The following is a 12,886-nucleotide window of genomic DNA, read 5'->3' as shown; positions in this document are numbered from 1 at the left end:
CAGAATCTCAAAAGGTAATCATTGCTGCTTGAGCCACACGCCAATTGGGATAGGGTCAAGCAGATTAGAGAATTAAACGCATGGCTTAAAACGAGTGGTGGGGGAAAGAATTCATGGGACACTGGCACCGGTACTGGCGAAAAAGAGAGCTATTCTGTTGGGATGGGCTCCACTTAGACTGGGCAGGGATCAATGTCCAGGCAAATAGTATAACTAGGTCTATAGATAGAGCTTTAAACTAAACAGGGGGCAGGGGGAAAAGGTCAAGTGAAGGGAGATTTAGAAATCTGAAGAAAAAATTTGAGGAAATAGAGCAGTGTAGCAATATGGGTAAAGACATGCAGAGTGGGATAGGAAGGGACAGAGAGCTTAACAGTAATAGTGCATCAGCAAATAAGGTCCATGCAAAGAACAGGCGTAAAAAACATTCAAGGCTCCTTATCTGAATGTGCAAAGCATTCACAGTAACAGAAGAACAGAAGAAATAGGAGCTGGAGTAGCACATTCAGCCCCTCAAGCCTGCCCCACTGTGCAATAAGATCACGGCTGAACTGTCCCAGACCTCAACTCCTCTTTCGGACCTGCTCCGCATAACCCTTGACTCCCCGAGATTTCAAAAATCTATCTACCTCCTCCTTAAATACATTTAGTTTGATCTAGCCTCCACAACTCTCGGAGGTAAAGAATTCCAGAGATTCACCACCCTCTGAGAGAAGAAATTCCTTTGCATCTCAGCTTTACATGTGCGACCCGTTAAACTGTAACCACGTCCCCTAGTTCGAGATTCTCCCACCAGTGGAAACATATTCTCAACATCTACCCTGTCAAGCCCCCTTAGAATCTTACATGTTTCAATAAGATCACATCTCATTCTTCTAAACCCCAATGAATAAAGGCCTAACCTGTTTAGCTGTTCTTGATAAGACAACTCTTTCATCCCAGGAATCAACCCAGGTGAACCTTTTCTGAACTGCTTCCAATACTAGTATATCCTTCCTTAAATACAGGGGCCAAAACTGTACACAGTACACCAGGTGTGGCCTCACCAACACCCTGTACAGTTATAACAGGACTTCCCTATTTTTAAACTCTAACCCCCTAGCAATAAATGCCAAAATTCCATTTGCCTTCCTAATTACTTGCTGCACCTGCATGCTAACTTTTCGTGTTTCATGTACAAGAACACCCAGATCCCTCTGTACTGCAGTATTTTGCAGTCTTTCTCCATTTAAATAATAATCTGCCTTTTTATTCTTCCTACCAAAGTGGATGACCTCACACTTTCCCACATTGAACTCCATCTGCCAAGTTTTTGCCCACTCTCTTAACCTATCTATATCCCTTTGCAGATTCTGTGTGTCCAAATCATAACATGCCTTCCTACCTATTTTTGTATCATCAGCAAATTTGGATACACTACACTCTATCCCCTCCTCCAAGTCATTAATATAGACAGTAAATAGTTGAAACCCTAGGACCGATCCTTTTGGCACCCCACTCGTTACGGCTTTCCACCTGAAAAAGACCCATTAATCCCGACTCTATGCCTTCTGTGTGTTAGCCAATGCTCAATCCATGCCAACACATTACCCCCAATACACTAAGCTCTTATTTTGTGCAATAATCTTTTATGTGGCACCTTATCAAACGCCTTCTGAAAATCCAAATATACTGCATCTACCGATTCCCCTTTATCTACTCTGCTTGTTATATCCTAAAAGAACTCTAACAAATTTGCCAAATGTGATTTCCCTTTCATAAAACCATGTTGACTCTTTTTGATTGCATTATGTTTTTCTAAATGTCCTGCTATTTCTTCCTTAATAATGGACTCTAGCATTTTCCCAACGACAGATGTTAAACTAACTGGTTTATAGTTTCCTGCTTTCCGTCTCCCTCCTTTCTTGAATAGGGGTTTTCCAATCCGCTGGTACGCTACCGGAATCCAGTGAGTTTTGGTATATTACAACCAATGCCTCCACTTCAGCCACTTCTTTTAAAAGCCTTGGATGCAGACCATCAGGTCCTGGCGACTTGTCTGCCTTTAGTCCCATCAGCCTTTCCCCTCGTGATAGAGATTGTTACAAGTTCCTTCCTCCCATTTACACCTTGCTCATCTATTATCATTGGGATGTTTATAGTGTCTTCCACCGTGAAGATCGATGCAAAATATTGGTTTAAATTATCTGCCATTTCCCTGTTATTAATTCCCCAGTCTCATCATCCAAGAGTCCCACTTACTTTAGCTAATCTCTTCCTTTTAATATACCCGTAGAAGCTCTTACTGTTTGTTTTTATATTTCATGCCAATTTAGTCTCAATCAATTTTCTCCCTCTTTATTAGTTTTTTAGTCATCCGCTGCTAGTTTCTAAAAAAAAAAATCCCAATCCTCTGGCCTACCACTAGCTTTCATTGCATTGTACGCCTTTGTTTTTGATTTGGTGCTCTCCTTAACTTCCTTTGTTATCCACAGGTGGTTCATCATTCTCATCGAGTCCTTCCTTCTGACCGGAATAAATGTTTGCTGAGTGTTATGAAATATCTGCTTAAAAGTCTGCCATTGCTCATCTACTGACTTTCCCTTTAGTCTATTTTCCCAGCCCGCTTTTGACAACTCTTTCTTCATACCTCTGTAATTGCCCTTGTTTAAGTTGAAGACACTTGTTTGAGACCCGAGTTGCTCACCCTCAAAACTGAATTTGAAATTCTACCATGTTATGATCACTTCCCCCTAGGAGGATCCTTAACTACGAGATCTCTTATTAATCCTACCTCATTACACATGACCAAATCTAAAATAGCCTGTTCCCGGGTGGGTTCTGCATCGTATTGCACTAAGAAACAATCCCTGATGCACTCTACAAATTCATCTTCCATGTTATCCTTGCCAATTTGATTTGTCCAGTCTATATGCAGATTAAAATCACCCATGATAATTGCAATGCCCTTCTTACATGCCTCTATTATTTCCTGCAGATAGGCAACTCCTCAGGGGCCTATAGATCACTCCCACCCGTGATTTCTTTCCCTTGCTATTTCTTATTTCCACCCAAACTGATTCTACACCACGATCTATTACACTTATATCATTACTCACAACTGCACTGATCCCTTTCTTTATTAGCAATGCTACCCCACCTCCTTTTCCTTTCGGCCTATTCTTCCAGAACGTCGAATATCCTTGAACATTGAGTTTCCAGTCCTGGTCATCCTGCAACCGTGTCTCTGTGATAGCTATCAAATCATATTCATTTATTTCTATTTGTGCCATCGGCTCATCTATCTCGTTACAAATGCTGTGTATTCAGATAAAGAGCCTTAAGCTTTGACTTTTTACCATTTTTACCTACTCTGGTTCTAATTTCTGCTGTACTCATATGCTTATCTACAACCCTAGTTATACGATTCGCCAGGACACTGGTCCCAGCATGGTTCAAGTGAAGCCCATCCCAATCCCCAGTACTGGTGCCAGTGTCCCATGAATCGCAGCCCATTTCTCCCACACCAATCTTTGAGCCACGCATTTACCTCTCTAAGGGCGGCACAGTGGCGCAGTGGTTAGCATCGCAGCCTCACAGCTCCAGGGACCCGGGTTCGATTCCGGGTACTGCCTGTGTGGAGTTTGCAAGTTCTCCCTGTGTCTGCGTGGGTTTTCTCCGGGTGCTCCGGTTTCCTCCCACAAGCCAAAAGACTTGCAGGTTGATAGGTAAATTGGCCATTATAAATTGTCACTAGTATAGGTAGGTGGTAGGGGAATATAGGGACAGGTGGGGATGTTTGGTAGGAATATGGGATTAGTGTAGGATTAGTATAAATGGGTGGTTGATGTTCAGCACAGACTCGGTGGGCCGAAGGGCCTGTTTCAGTGCTGTATCTCTAATCTAATCTAATCTAATCCAGAAATCTAATCTAATCTTATTTACCCTACGCCAATTTGCAAGTGGCTCATGTAGTAATCCGGAGATTATTATCTTTGTGGCTCTACTTTTTAAATTTAGTCTCAAGCTGCTTATAGTCCCTCAGCAGAACCTCTTTCCTAGCCCTACCCATGGTACCTACGTGGACCATGACAACTGGATCCTTCCCCTCCCACTCCACAAATTTAGCATGAAGCAATTAGGAAGGCAAATGGCATGTTGCCCTTTACTGCAAGGGAACTATTGAGTATAAGAATAAGGAAGTCCTGCTACAATTGTACAGGGCTTTGGCGAGACCACATCTGGAATACTGTGCGCAATTTTGGTCTCCATATCTAAGGAAGGATAAACTTGCCTTGGAGGTAGTACAGCAAAGGTTCACTAGACTGATTCCTAGGACGAGAAGGTTGTTGTCCTAGGACGAGAGGCTGAGTAAATTGGGCCTATACTCTCTGGAGTTTAAAAAAAATGAGGGGAGATCTTATTGAAACATACAAGATTTTGAAGGGGCTTGACAGGGTAGACACAGAGGTTGTTTCCCCTGGCTGGGAAATCTAGAACATGAGGGAACAGACTCAGGATAAAGGGTTGATCATTTAGAGCTGAGACAAGGAGAAATTTCTTCACTCATGAGAGTTGCGAATCTTTGGAATTGCCCACCCCAGATGGCGTGGATGTTACATTTTTGAGTGTATCCAAGACTAATATTGATAGGGAATCAAGGGATGTGGGGAGCAGGCAGAAAAGTGGAGACAGATCAGCCATGATTGTATTGAAAGGCGGAGTTGGCTCAAGGGGGCAAATGGTATACTCCTGCTCCTATTTATATTCTTAATAGACATTGAACCTAAAGCTGCCTGTGTCAGCAACAAGCATTCTCAGAACATGTCAGATGCAGAACAACACTCCCTTTACTCAGCTCAATAATGTGTGCCTCACTCATATAAGGCATATAATGTTGCCAAAAACTGTACTAAGTCTGAGGATTGGGAGGATTTTAGAATTCAGCAAAGGATGACAAAGAAATTGATAGACAAAATAGAATCAGAGTAAACTAGCAAGAGACAAACATTTCTGTGGGTTATGTAAAAAGGAAGAGATCAACATAAGTAAATGTGGACTCCTTACCGACAAAGGCAGGAGAAATTATAAGGGGAATAAGTAAATCGCAGAGGCATTAAATTAATACTTTGTATGTACCTTCACAGTAGAACACACAAGAACATTCTGGAAATAGTGGAGAACCATGGGTCTACTGGGAATGAGGAACTTAGGGATATTATTCGTAAATAATTAATGCTGGGGAATTCCCTGGACCTAATGGCCTATTTACTAGGGTTTTAAAAGACAGCTACAGAGACAGTGGATGCGTTAAGTTTTGATCTTGCAGAATTCCCTAGATTTTAGACCAGTTCCCATGGTTTGTAAGGTAGCAAACATAACCCTACTATTTAAGAAGGGAGGGAGAGAGAAAACATGGAACTACAGGCAAGTTAGCTTGGCATCAATAGTAGGGAAAATGCTAGAATCTATTATTAGGGATGTGATAAAAGGGCACTTAGAGAATCATAATATGATTAGGTAGAGTCAATGTGGATTTATGAAAGGGAAATGGCGTTTCACAAATCTTTGAGTTTTTTGAGGTTGTAACCAGCAAAGTAGACAAGGGGGAACCAGTGGGTGTTTGTATTTGGATTTTCAAAAAGCATTCAATAAAGTGTCACACAAGAGATTGCACAAAATTAGAAATCATGGGACTAGGGTAATATATTAGCATGGATTGGGGATTGATTAACAGACAGAAAACAGACAGTAGGAATAGACAGGTCATTTTCTGGTTGGCTGGCTCTAACTAGCGGGTTACCGCAAGGATCAGTGCTTGGGACTCAGCTATTTACAGACTGTATTAATGACTTAGATGAGAACACCGAACAAGACTGAGTGTAATGTATCCAGGTTTGCTGACGATACTAAGTTTGGTAGGAAAGTAAGCTTTAATTTATATAAAGACAGCATGCAGTTTTAGGCTGGAGCTTATTCCCATTTACTTTGAAAGTTACAGACAAGAATACAGCAAGTGTGAAAAGAAAAACCCACCCCCATTCATCCCCAAACAGAACTGAACATGCAAGCAACCTGATCACATCTGGAAGGAAGGGTTTTACAAATAAAGGCATAATTCTCATTTCTTCAAAATCAATCCCACTATCCTAGAAAAGCAATTTTTTTTAAATGCTGAGAGACTAGGAAATGTTGGTATTGAGAGACACCGGGGGTCCTTGCACATGAATCAAGGGAAGTTAACATGCAGGTACAGCAAGCAATTAGGAAATCAAATGGTATGTTAACCTTTATTACAAAAGGATTCCAGTACAACAGTAGAGAAGTCTTGCTGCAATTACATAGAGCCTTGGAGAGACCACACCTAGAGTGCTGTGTAAAGTTTTGTTCTTCTATCTCAAGAAGAATCTTCGAGGGAGTGCAACAAAGGTTCACTAGACTGATTCCTGTGATGAAAGGATTTGTCCTATGAGGAAAGAATGAGTAGACTAGCCCCAGAGCTGAGAAGAACAAGAGGTGATCTCATTGAAACATATAAAATTCTTAAGGGATTTTACGGTACATGCTGAGTGTTTCCCCTGGCTGGGGATCTCGAACTAGGGGCTGGCCATTTAGGACCGAGAAGAGGAGAAACTTTTCCATACAAAGGGTTGTGAATCTCTGGAATTCTCTACCCGAGAGAGCTTTGGATGCTTTGCTGTTGAGTAAAGTCGAGAGAGAAATCAATATATTTTTGGATATTAAAGGAACTAAGGGATATGGCAATAGTGTAGGAATGGTGGAGTAGAGATAGAAGATCAATCATGATCATTTTGAAGGGCAGAGCAGCTTCCAAGGCAAATTGGCCTATTCCTATTTCTTATGTTCTTAGCTTCTCTTAAGCATCCTGCATCACACAAGTGTGGCCATCCTGTGGTGTCTAAGGAAAGGGTCTGCAGTGCTTACTATAACCATACACGTTAACAAACAACACTCACATTAATTCAAATCCAACCTTGTATTATGCAGCAAGAAAATTCTTTCCTTCAGCAGCATTATGCAACCTGTACAGATAACATACCTTGATGAAATTAACCACCATGTAACCATGTAATTGCTCTCACCACCATCTTATAGGTTTCTTACAAAAAAGCCTCTGCTCTCCTTGGCAAAGAGATAAATTTTCACCATTATTGAATATTTTTACAAATTGAGAGTCACTTAAGTAAAATGCTCAGCCTCTGCCTGAAGCATTGCTGTGTTTCCATCAGTCATCCAATATAATTGCAGCACAGTAGAATTGATTCTAACAAGCACGTCAACATTGTCTCCTCTTTTTGTCTAGATATGATGCAAATAAGTGAGATCACCTGAGGGACATATTGTGGAATGTAGATTAAAAGCTGCTGTCCACATGATGAAGATACTCCCAGAGTGCTGTTAGTTAGGTAGCTCCAGGAGTATGACCCAGCAACAATGAAGGAATGGCAATATATGTCTAACTCAGGATAGTGTGTGACTTTGAAGAAAACTTGAGAGATGATGTACCTGAACCTGCTGTGATTTTGTCATTCTAAATGGCAGAGGTCATGGGGTTGGAAGGTGCTGCCGAAGAAGCCTTGGTGAATTGCTGCAGTGCATTCTGTAGATAATACACACTGCAGCCATAGTATGCCAATGGTGGAGGGAGTGAATGTTTATGCCAAATGATGGGGTGCCGATCAAGGTGACTGTATTGTGCTTCATTTGTCTGATTGGCTGCAGCTTCATGGAGAGTATTCCATCACCCTCCTGACTTCTGCCTTATAGGTGGTAGAAAGAAGAAAGTGGTTTCCCAAAGCTTGTGAGAAACCTATTCCTCATTGGGATGCTGCTGCAACTTACCCATTGATCAACAAAACTGGACTATTTGCATTCCAGGAGAAGACATTAATTCTGTTCATATTATTCACTATGGAATCTCATGTAAGAGAAAAATATAGTAACCAAACAACAACTTGCATTTATGTATAACCTTAAACATTGTAAAATTTTGAAAGGTTCTTCAAAGCAGCGTTATCAGACAAAATCTGGCATCGTGTCACAAAGATTTTAGGACAGATGTCCAAAAGCTTGGTCAAAGAGCTAGGTTTTAAGGAGTATCTTAAGAAGATGACAAGGGAGGAAAGAGAGGCAAAAAGGTTTAAAGCTGGAAGTCCAGCGCTTAGAGCCAAAGCAACTGAAGTCAAGCTAGCAGTGGTGGAGCGATGAAAATCAGGAATGCGCAAGATGCCATAATCGGAGAAGCATAGAGATCAAGGGTTATAGGGTTGGTAGAGGTAATAATTTGATCCTCGGAGTCTGATGGTCCTAAAAGTTTAACTGTTTAAACAGAAGTTTTAGAACTGTGAAAGAGAAAATGATGGAAACATGCAGATCAGATAGCATCCAAAAGAGAAATGGGTTAACATTTTATGTGGGACCCTTCATCAAGGTTTATTTCAAATACTGATGGGTCTGTGCAGTAAGCCAACCATTTTTTTTTTATTGTGCCCTACCAAATCTTCAGGGGCATAAAGCTCAAGTAAAAAAAAGTAATGATAAATGTGGTTCTGATTGTGTCACACTCGTGCAAGGAGAAATTAATAACTATAAAATGAACTGATGAATTGAACTCAAAACAGATACCGTTTGCTGCAAAACAAGATGGAGTAAGAGGTCAGGTGACCTCTCCTGTACTGCAAATACACATGGTAACTGCTGGAACTGAATCAATCGTCATGTCTGGTCAAGTGTTGAGGGAAGTACTAGAAATGTAAGCAGCCCATTCAATGTTAATGGCTACCCCTCTTCAACCAGTGGGCTTACAATGACTTTGCACACTTGAAGACTCAAACTCAGGATAAAGGGTGTGAAAAAAGCACTTTGCCAAGATGGCAAACAGGAGCAACATCCAAACCCATTGTCAAACAATGGCCACACTATCAAACACCATTTATGAAAAGACAATGGAAGAGAAACTTGGGTCACCTGACAGAAAACAAGTCTCTGATGAGGTTTTAATGAGACATTTTCTGTGCAGAAAGCCAGAAGCCAGAAGGAACAGAGACCCATCCCAGCAAGCAGAAGAACCCAGCCAGAATATCATCTTTAAACTACGTAGATGCAGAGACAAAAGATGACGTTTGAAACTCCCTACCCGAGAAATGGTAACAGGATCTTCGCCATTGAACTGTGACTGAGATTTGACCAAAGATGTCTGCAACCAAAGCATCTGTCCACCTAAAACTTTCCAAAGTTTGACGTCAGTGAACCAAGAAAAAGGAAAAACAGACCTGCACCTTTTTAAAATCTCCTTGTGAAACAAGGTTTCACAATTAACTCTTTTTAAAACCATTGGACCCTAAATGCATGCTATCTTTTAATCTCTAGCGTTTCTTGCGTGTGTGCGGATTAAGTTGCGAATATTTTCAGGTATTATTTAATAAACATTTATCTTTCTTTAAACCTACAAGAAAACCTGTCGTCATTCGTCCGTTTATTGATCAATAAATCATTCAAGGGTTAAAACACAATTGTAATAAAAACACACTGTCTGCAGTCAATTGAGAGGTGAAAAGGGAAACCACCCCTATCATTTCCCACCTGTCCATAATATTAGAGTGGTGTGCACAGTTTTGGATGCCTAATTAGAGTGAGGACTTTGAAGCCAGGGAGAACCTATACCATAGATGCACCAGGATAATGCTTGGGATGGAAATTACAATTAGAAAGAGACTCTTTATATATTAGGAGAATTTCCATGTTGATTGAGGGATAAATATTGGCCAGTACACTGGGGATAATTCCCCTGTTCTTCTAAGTAGTGTCATGGGATCTTTCACATCCACTGTAGAGAACAGATGAGGCCTCGGGTTTAACGTCTCATCCGAAAGCCCTCCAACAGTGCAATACTCCCTCAGTGCTGCTCTGGAGCACCAGTCCAGATTATTTTCTGTGCTCAAGTCTCTGAAATGGGACATGAACAGGTCATCAAAATCAAATTAGGGAATTAGGAGAAATATTTTTATGCAGAGGCTGGTTGTGGACCAGTGTGTTATGAAAGTGCTTCCATTTTTTGTTAAATTTTTTTTTTGAGGAATCATTTAAATTGTGGAAATGGATTCACTTTGGAAGGCTGAAGATTTCATTAGATGCTGGACCTTGTTTTTGTTGAAAGTTCACTGAAAGGACACAGAGGTCTTGTTTGAAAACAAACCTTTACTGGATATCACACGCATTAAGATAAATAAACAACAGAAACCTTGGTGTCCTGGGGAAGATATTTACAGACTTGTCAAGATTTATGAGGGTCAAGAATTGGTTTTGCTTCAGAGATATTGTTTTGGCTCAGTTGGGATGTGGACAGTATTGAAAAGCAGTTGGTTTTGTAGCCTGCTGAAAAGAAACCCCCCAGCTCGTCTTTCCTGCACCTCTCTAAGAGACCCGAGAAATCCAGCTCCTCTTTCTCTACCTCTTTGAAAAAGCCCTGCAAATCCAAAGTGTGATAACTGAAACCCCCGATACCACATTTCTCCTGGAAAGCCTACCAGACTATTTCCCAACATCTCCAGAATGAACTGCTTCCGAAAAGATCCCAGCAATCCATCTCCGTATACCTGGACACCAGACCAAAAGGGACAACTGACATCCTTCCAGATTTTCTCTTTTTTTCAAGAATTAGCAAGTATTGGCCAAAGTATTCCTTTTTTGTCTTTTTTTTTTGTAAAAGACCTGTACAGAGATAATTTATTTTTTCGTGTGTGTGTGGGTGAGGGGGCAGGGGTATTTAAAAAGGGAACTTTCATATTTCATTCTGTGTGTTAATTCTTTGCTTCATTACTGGATAAGTCTTGTTTTATAATAAACTGATAATTTTGTTGTTTGTTAAAGAAACCTGGGTGGTGTATTTTATTCTGGAATAAAGAGTAGAGTCTATGATTGACCGTATCAGTAACTGGGTAAACATTTAGAATATATGTTGTGACCAGTGGAGAAGTGGAAATAGAAAAGACAGTGCACTCCTCTCACCTCAGTCGTAACAACTGCAACTTTCAAGAGAAACAGTGACTATGCACTGGAAGCAGAGTAAGATGTAGACTATAGCGAGAAGGCAGGGCAGTGGGATTAGTTTTAAATTGTTCTTGCAAAACAGCCAGCACAGACAGAGCAGCTTCCCAGTATGCTGCTTATTGTGGCTTGTTCATTGTTAGGGAGAGGTTGTGTTTATTGTGATAAATGTCAGATAGTGGGTGTGTGTCTCAAGTTACTTCCAAATAAAGATAGGATCACACTGGAATTTGTTTCGCAAGTGTCAAGTTGGATGTGCACTGGACAGAGGGGAAGGTTAGAAAGTGTTAGTTCAGTAGTGGGGAGGTATAAACTCTTTGGGGAGGATGGAGGTGGAAAGAATACTAATGTAGAGAGGCTCGAGGTAACAAAGTTAGGGTTTGGGTTGGAATATTAGGAGTGCTAAAAGTTAGGAGGAAAACTAAGGGTTACAGAGCACGAAGAAAATGGTGATGTAAAATGTAGAATGCTGTTGAAAAAGAATTGATATTTATATTATACTGGTGATATTTGTGAGAGGTTTGTGCATGCGGGAGAAGCAAGGAAGTTATTTTTAGCGTAGAAAGTTTATGGCACAGAAAGAGGCCATTTGGCCCATCAGGTCTGCCGAAAAGTGAGCTACCCAGCCTAATCTCACCTTCCAGCATATGGTCCGGAGCCTTGCAGGTTACAGCACTTGAGGTGCATATACAGACTTCTTTTAAAATGAGTTGAGGGTTTCTACCTCTACTACCCTTTTTGGCAGTGAGTTCCAGACCCTCACCACCCTCTGGGTGAAAATTTCTTCCTCATCTCCCCTCTAATCTTTCTACCACTTTAAATCTATGCCACCTAGTCACTGACCTCTCTGCTAAGGTAAATAGCCCCTTCACAACCACTCTATCCAGGCCCCTCACAATTTTGTACAATTCAAATCTCCCCTCAGCCTTCTCTGTTCCAAGGAGAACAAGCCCACCCTATCCAATCTTTCCTCATAGCTGCATTTTTCCAGTCCCGGCAACATCCTCGTAAATCTCCTCTGTGCCCTCTCTGGTGCATAAGGCAGAATTTGGTTGATCAGCATATGGATGTAGTGGGGGAGGCAGAAAGGGGTTCCTGAATTTTGGAGCAGAGTGAGATGCGACAGTTGTGAGAGGGATCTAGGAACTGTGGAAGTGGTTGTGTGATGTGGGAGTACTCGAGAAGAAACTGGGATTTTAATGTATTGGGGAGAGTCACATGGGTTTGAAGAAGTAGGGGACATGCACTGTGTAATCCTAGAATGGAGACCCTAAAGTATAAGAACAGTGGGGAAAGGTACCATGGTTTGCTATGACCAAAAGGCATGCCGGGGTTTAAGAGAGGTGGTTGGGGGGGGGGGGGGAGGCAAATATTAGTCTCCGGGGACACAAAAAGGGTGTCTAGGGTGTAGCAGGACTGGTGGCAAAATGGGAGAGGTCATCAGGTACGAGGGTCTTAGGGTTCTGGAGGAATGGGAAGAAGTGTTGAGGTATAGTCACATTGCAGAGAGCACTGGCGTGCCAGAGTGTCGCTTTATTGGAGCGGATTAGGAGATGGCCCCAAGAGAATGTAAGCTGAGCTCTGTTGAGCCCTTTTGGGGTTGTAAACTGCTGTGGTAGAGGGCTGGCATCAGTGTGACTTCATACTCATAGGTTCAATGCCTGAAGCGTGACCTCCAACCTTTATGCTCACAGCCATCAGTCAGGAATAACAAATTTTCTAATGCGCTGTGGCTACCAACCAGTCTACCCAAAGTTCAAAACAGTGTAAACTTTAAAGCCCTCAGCAGATGACACAGCAGCCGCTAGCCTGGGAGTACCAAAGAATGAGCTCATCAGAG

The 12,886-nt window shown here is 41.5% G+C and overlaps 1 protein-coding gene across 5 annotated transcripts in view; it reads right to left on the bottom strand.

Annotated features, from left to right (window-relative positions):
- The window catches only part of itprid2 (ITPR interacting domain containing 2), a 203,544-nt gene that overhangs the window by 173,165 nt on the left and 17,493 nt on the right, over positions 1 to 12,886 (bottom strand). The window lies entirely within an intron of this gene.

Source organism: Heterodontus francisci, chromosome 7 (genome assembly GCF_036365525.1).
Source record: "Heterodontus francisci isolate sHetFra1 chromosome 7, sHetFra1.hap1, whole genome shotgun sequence".
In the NCBI taxonomy this organism is placed as follows: domain Eukaryota; kingdom Metazoa; phylum Chordata; class Chondrichthyes; order Heterodontiformes; family Heterodontidae; genus Heterodontus; species Heterodontus francisci.
This window is presented reverse-complemented; position numbering and strand designations above follow the sequence as displayed.